Source organism: Panthera uncia (genome assembly GCF_023721935.1).
Source record: "Panthera uncia isolate 11264 chromosome A1 unlocalized genomic scaffold, Puncia_PCG_1.0 HiC_scaffold_16, whole genome shotgun sequence".
NCBI lineage: Eukaryota > Metazoa > Chordata > Mammalia > Carnivora > Felidae > Panthera > Panthera uncia.
Window position 1 is genome coordinate 36,963,576 of NW_026057576.1, and position 6,687 is coordinate 36,970,262.

The window sequence follows — 6,687 nt, forward strand, 5'->3', positions numbered from 1 at the left end:
TCCTTCCTTCCTTCCTTCCTTCCTTCCTTCCTTCCTTCCTTCCTTCCGGATCGGGAAGGGAGAGAAGGAAAAGAGAGAGAGACACACACACACACACACACAGACTCTTTCTAAACATGGCTATTTCAACTAGAAGAATCATAATTTTTGCCTCTAAAAGTATGCAATTTGATAATGATAGAGACTTTTAAAGTGGCTATGCTCTTTGAAGGAATATAATGAGAACATAATAGGTTATATTTACTTCCTAATTCTCTTTTTTGCCCTCTTTCATATTTTCTGTATACAAATGAAATCTACTCACACGTGATAAGATGTTTCAGGGATAGCAGCAAACTCAGCCTCTGTTCATTTCTCTCAAGATTAGAAAGCTTTTGGTTTATCTTATAAATTATGGAAATGCTACTTGGATATTTTATTTTTGCCAACAAAATAACATACATGTTTAGTAACTATTGACTCTTGAAGAAACATGTTGAAACATATTAAATTATTTTTATTGTTTACATTTAAAATCTACATAAATATCATTTAAATTTTATGATACTTATTTCCAGTGTGGTTGCAATACTAAAGAGGCTTAAGTTTTGGTGCCTAAAATTTCTTCACTATAACACAGATGCATCCACGTTCTTCTGATGATCTCAAAAAGAGTATGTTGTACCATTGTTGATTTTTAAGGCCAATTATACTACTGAAGAAAGTTTAATAAAATCTCTTTCATATTGTCTTTCATTAATATATTTTAAGAGAATTTGTTACTAATTTCTTGAATCATGAGAATTTTGACCACTAAGATTAGTCTTTGAATATTTTCATTAGTGCTAAGGTATATAAAAGAGAAATGAAATAAGGGGTTAACTCATCAACTTTTATAGTTTTTAGTGACCTCTAATAATGCTTCAAGTGTATGGAACATTTCTCCAAGTCTAGAATGGAAATGTATTAGGATATGTGCCCAGATTGCAGTGTCCTTGTATAATTTGTAAATATGTCCACAGAAGAAGCACAAATTAAAAGGCCTGTTTGTACCAGTATGAAACATGTCTTCTGACCATTAATGATAGGTCAACATGATATGACAATGTACTATATAGCCCATATTAATGAGAGAATATTTTCCATGTTTTTGTAATCGTGGCAGAGAAAGTCATACAGCCTTTCCCAGTGAGATAAACTGGGAGATGTGGCAGTTATTTGGTGACCTTATGGTCTGAGATTTATGGGGTGAGGAGGAATGAAGTAGATATGCAGTGATAAGCAAGAGAAGGAGTATGTGTATGGGGGTGGGAGGGACTGGGTGTGTGTGAGAGTCAGACCATCAGAACTCCCAGTTTTCTATATCTGTATCAGTTATTGATTCTTTCCCTTGTGAATTCTTGGCCATGCCACCTTCCTGCTCATGGTTTTATAAGTGAACTCAAAACACAGGTGTCTTTTCCCATGTACTAGTTAAAATATGGTAGTCAAAAAGAGTAAAGGAAAAAGAGGTAGGAAAAAGAGAGGGAAAATGTTAGCTTAGTATTTGTGTAACCCTTAAATTGTATGTTTCTAAGAAAATTAACTTTATGTCTAATGACCATATGTGATTGTTAAAAATTATTTTCTCCACTTTAAAGATGATAAAGCAAACTCTTTACAATGGTTAATGGAGCTCAGTGAACCCAGTCACCAGCATTTAAAATAATCTCTCAGTTTGAAAATAGAATGAATATTAGGGTTAGGGTCAGAAAAATTAGTGGGGAGAAGCGGATAAAAAATCATGAATACAACTAGAAATCTTTAACTTCTTAAAATAACTAAGTAGCATAGATCAAAGTGAAAATAATACCTATGGAATACTTTCATTTCAGACAGTCATCTATAAATGGGCATTTTTAGTAAGCATTTAGGATAAGCAGGTTAAAAGACTGAAGGACTGGGAAAAGCACAAAGTGTCAAGAAACTAAATTTATCATAACTGAATTACTTTAATTTAGAACCTCAAGTACTTGGGCATTCCCATGTCTTTCAGATACTCTGTTATAATAAACACTAAAAGTAATCAGCAGTTGCTGTTTTTCATTGTGTTTACTCTTCGCTGATTGTCCACCACTAATAATAGTTTTATATAATATGATTACAGTTGTAGTTCATATAAGATTGTACATGCCTTTACTATTTATGATTTTCTGATAAGCCAAATATGAGAAATATAAAAATTTGAATTTAAATATCACCCAAATATAAATATTATTAGCAACTTCTATTTTTGTATTTTGTTTTTGGTGATTTTTTTTTTCTGCCTAAAATATTGTGAAATCACATTGTATGCATTTGAGTTAGTTATCCCAAAACCTTCACAGTTCCTTCTAGGTTACTGATAAGGAACTATTTTTTAAAAAGATTTTAATTTAAAAATGATTCAGATTATCCAATGTGAAATCAAAAGATGGAAAATATCATTACTCTTCTATAATAAAGAAGACCCTTTTGGGATAAAATAAAACCTGTTCCCAATGAACCAATGACTATAAATGTGTTTAATAATCTCACCCAGGAGCACCTGGGTGGCTCAGTCTGTTAAGCATCTGACTCTTGATCTTGGCTCAGGTCGTGATCTCAGGATTCCTGAGACTGAGCCCCACATAGGGCTCTATGCTGACAGTGTGGAAACCTGCTTGGGATTCTCTTTCTCTCTCTCTCTCCCCCTTACCCCTGCTCTGTCCCTCCCCTGATTGCACACACACTCTCAAAATAAGTAAATAAACTTAAAAAAATAATCTATCCAGTGTACAAATAGCTGTATAAATAATCCAGAATGTTTATTAAAGGTGTATTTAAACAGTACTTGCTAAGGCTTAAGCAATTAAATAATACAATTCAAATCTGATATCTAGACAAGGATAAAGAAACAACACTTCATGGCAGTGAGGGGAGGCAACAAATGCAAATGTGGAAGTAAAGCAAGGCCAAGGTTGGTCTCCATTTCAATAATTCACTTTCGTATTGTACATTTAGATTCCTGATTTTAGCCTTTAACTGAATGGAGGAAGACATGCCAAAGAATCTATTACACAAGTATCCCTTCTCAAGATATAAATATTTATTAATATCTTGTTGGGGTTCTGCTGCATTCAGTTTCTAAAGATTTATCTGTTGGTGACATATTTGTGAATCCCTGTGTATCATGTTCATCACATAAAAATGAAAGCTTGGCTGAATACAGAACTCTCAAGTCAAAAAACTTTGTTCTAAATTCTGTAGCAATTGCTTCATTTTCTTCTGAAATTTGTGATGCTGAGAGGTAGTTATACAGTTTGAAAAAAAGAAAATCTCTTTTTCTGTCCAAATTTTTGGCATCCCAGTAATTTGAAAAGATCATAGGATTTTTCTAGATGATTGTTTCTTAAAAAAAAACAGGATCAGAATTTTAATGTACATATTCAGTTTATTTTTCAATGCTATAATGTTTCAGCCATTATAGATTTTATGACAGTCTCTCAAAGATTTTTTTTTGTTCTTTTTTGAAACTTTTCTGTTCCCTGCCCTTCAGATGTATTATCTCATTCCTCACTGTTTTCATCCTGTTGTCATTTCCCTTTGGCTATCAGGAAGAGTTCTCAGGATGCTTTACATTTAATTAATTTTCTTAATAATACGAAGGATGCACTTGCTTATCGCAATATGTAGTTTAATTTATTACATTTTAGTACACTCTGTTATTGTTCCTTATTGTACCAAGTTTGTTAGATACTTTTACTCTATTTATTATCATCTGTCCCTAGTTTCCTTTCATCTTAAGACTTTATCTTGCAGATGAAAGAGATTGTGTATTTTCTCAAAATATTAAGTATATAAACTTAGAAATTTTCTTCTATTGCCACTATCAAAACATTTTCCAATATGTGCTTTCTTTCATTTTGAAGGGGAAATAAAAAACATGTTTCTTAGATCTAGTTTCCAAAGGAAGTAATTTTATCAACATCATTCAATGGCCAGAATCAGTAGTATTAGTGATGTAAACTGCAGTGTGCTAAGCCCAGTGTCCATGGTCTCAATCATCCAACTAGTGGGTATGGTGCCCAGAGGTGCCAGTAGTGCCTGAGCCAGTTCTGTCACGTGAACTTGTGAGTCCAGATGGTATGGCTCCAAATCTAATTCTCCACCAAAGATCCTGTAGGTTACATACAGTTTTACTAACAAGTATATTTTGTCTTGAAATTTTCCACGGTCAGTTTGTGTGATTTACATGTGAAGCCTTATACAGGTAATCAGAAATATTTGCTCATTCTCTTCCTTTTGTTTTCCTACCTATTTTTATTGTATACTTTGATTTATATGTTCATATATAATTTTATGATACATAAATGTGAACATTCTAAGGATTTGTTGGAGTTACCTTCCTTTCTTCCCTTTTATCCATACGTTCACATACATTCATTGTTTGTTATTCTTTTATGTTTTCAGGGAAATTTTTAATCATGAATGATTACATATAATCCCCCCTTCAAAAATTCTCAAGTTTATTCTGCTCAGAAGATAGTATTTGATACAAAAAAAAAAACAAAAAAAAAACAAAAAAAACCCTCCCATAATATCACAAAGCCCTGTTAGAAAAGTTTAAGACTAGGCTAGTTCTCTATGTTGACTGCCCCAACAGTCAACAATATAAATATATATTTATATTTATATCAATATAAATAGAATTTCTATTTATAGAGACTCTGTACGTTCAAAATAATCCACAAAGTTGAGCTCTACTGTAATTTCTATAAACCACAAGATCTGACTTGACCTTTTTCTCCATTAAACTGTCTTTGACTTTTTGAGACCTATTTTTTTTCTTGTGGGTTCATGTCCTTTTTTATTCCAGGCCCAAGTATCCTTCCCTATGGTCCTCATGTTTGTTAAAAATTTTTAGATGAATGTAAAATTTTTTAAATTTTTATTGACATTCCAGTTAGCACAGAGTGTAATATTAGTTTCAGGTATAGAGTTTAGTGATACATTCCTTTCATACAACACTCAGTACTCATCACAATAAATGCCCTCCTTAATCCCCTTCACCTTTTTAAACCTTCCCTCCACCCACCTCCCCTCCAGTAACCTTCAATTTGTTTTTTATAGTTAAGAGCCTGTTTTCTGGTTTGTCCCTTTTTTTTCCCCTATGTTCATCTGTTTCGTTTCTTAAATTCCACATATGAGTGAAATCATATAAAATTTGTCTTTCTCTGACTTAATTTGCTGAGCATAATACTCTCTAGCTCTATCCATGTCGTGGAATATGGCAAGATTCAATTCTTTTTTATGTCTAAGTAATATTCTAGTGTGTGTAGTATGTGTGTGTGTATGTGTGTGTGTGTATGTACATACATACATCTATATGAGTTCTTTATCCATTCATCTATCAATGTACACTTGAGGTGCTTCCATAATGTGGCCATTATAGATAATGCTGCCATAAATATCAGGGTACATATATCCCTTCAAATTGATATTTTTGTATTCTTTGGGTAAATACCTAGTAGTGCAATTGCTGGATTGTAGGGTAGTTCTGTTTATAACTTTTGAGGAACCTCCATTTTGTTCCCCACAGTGGTCGCACCAGTTTCCATTTCCCCTCATGATGCAAGAAGATTCTCCTTTCTCCACATTCTCACCAGCACCTCATTTCTTGTGTTGTTAATTTTAGCCATTCTGACAGATGTGAGGTGAGATTTATATTTCTCTGATGATCAGTGGTGTTGAGTATCTTTTCATGTGTCTGTTGGCCATCTGTATGTCCTCTTTGGAGGAATAATCTGTTCGTGTCTTCTGCTCATTTTTTAATTGGATTATTTGTTTTTTAGTGTTGTGTTGTATAAGTTCTTTATATTTTTTGGATAATTAACCTTTATAGGATATGTCATTTACAGATACCTTCTCTCTTTTGGTAGGTTGCTTTTAGTTTTGCTGATTATTTCCCTAGTGCAAAGCTTTGTATTTAATGTAGTCCCAATGGTTTATTTTGCTTCTGTTTCCCTTGCCTCAGGAGACATATCTAGAAAGAAATTGCTACGGCTGATGTCAAAGAGGTTACTACCTGTTTTCTCCTCTAGGATTTTGATGGCTTCAGGTCCCATGTTTAGGTCGTTAATTACGTTTGAATTTATTTTTGTGTATGGTGTAAGAAAGTGGTCCAATTTCATTCTTTTGCATATAGCTATCCAGTTTTCCCAAGACTCTCTTTTTCCCATTGCATATTCTTTCCTCCATTGTTAAAGAATAATTGACCATATAACTGTAATTTTATTTCTGGGCTCTCTGTTCTGTTCCATTGATCTAAGTGTCTGTTTTGTGCCAGTACCATAGTGTTTTGATTACTACCCTTGGAGCCCAGGAATAAATCACATTTAATCATGGTGAATGATTTTTTTTAATGTATTATTGGATTCAGTTTGCTAATATTTTGTTAGAATTTTGCATCCATGTTCATGAGGGATATTGGCCAATAATTATCTCTTGTAGTGGAATCTTTATCTGTTTTTGGTATCAGGGTAATGCTGGGAGTTTTCCTTTCATTTCTAATGTTTGCAATAGTTTGAGAAGAATGGATATTAACTCTTCTTTAAATGTTTGGTAGAATTTGCCTGTGAAGTGTCTGGCCCTGGACTTTTGTTTGTTGGGAGTTTTTTTATTACTGATTCAATTTCATTGCTGGTTATC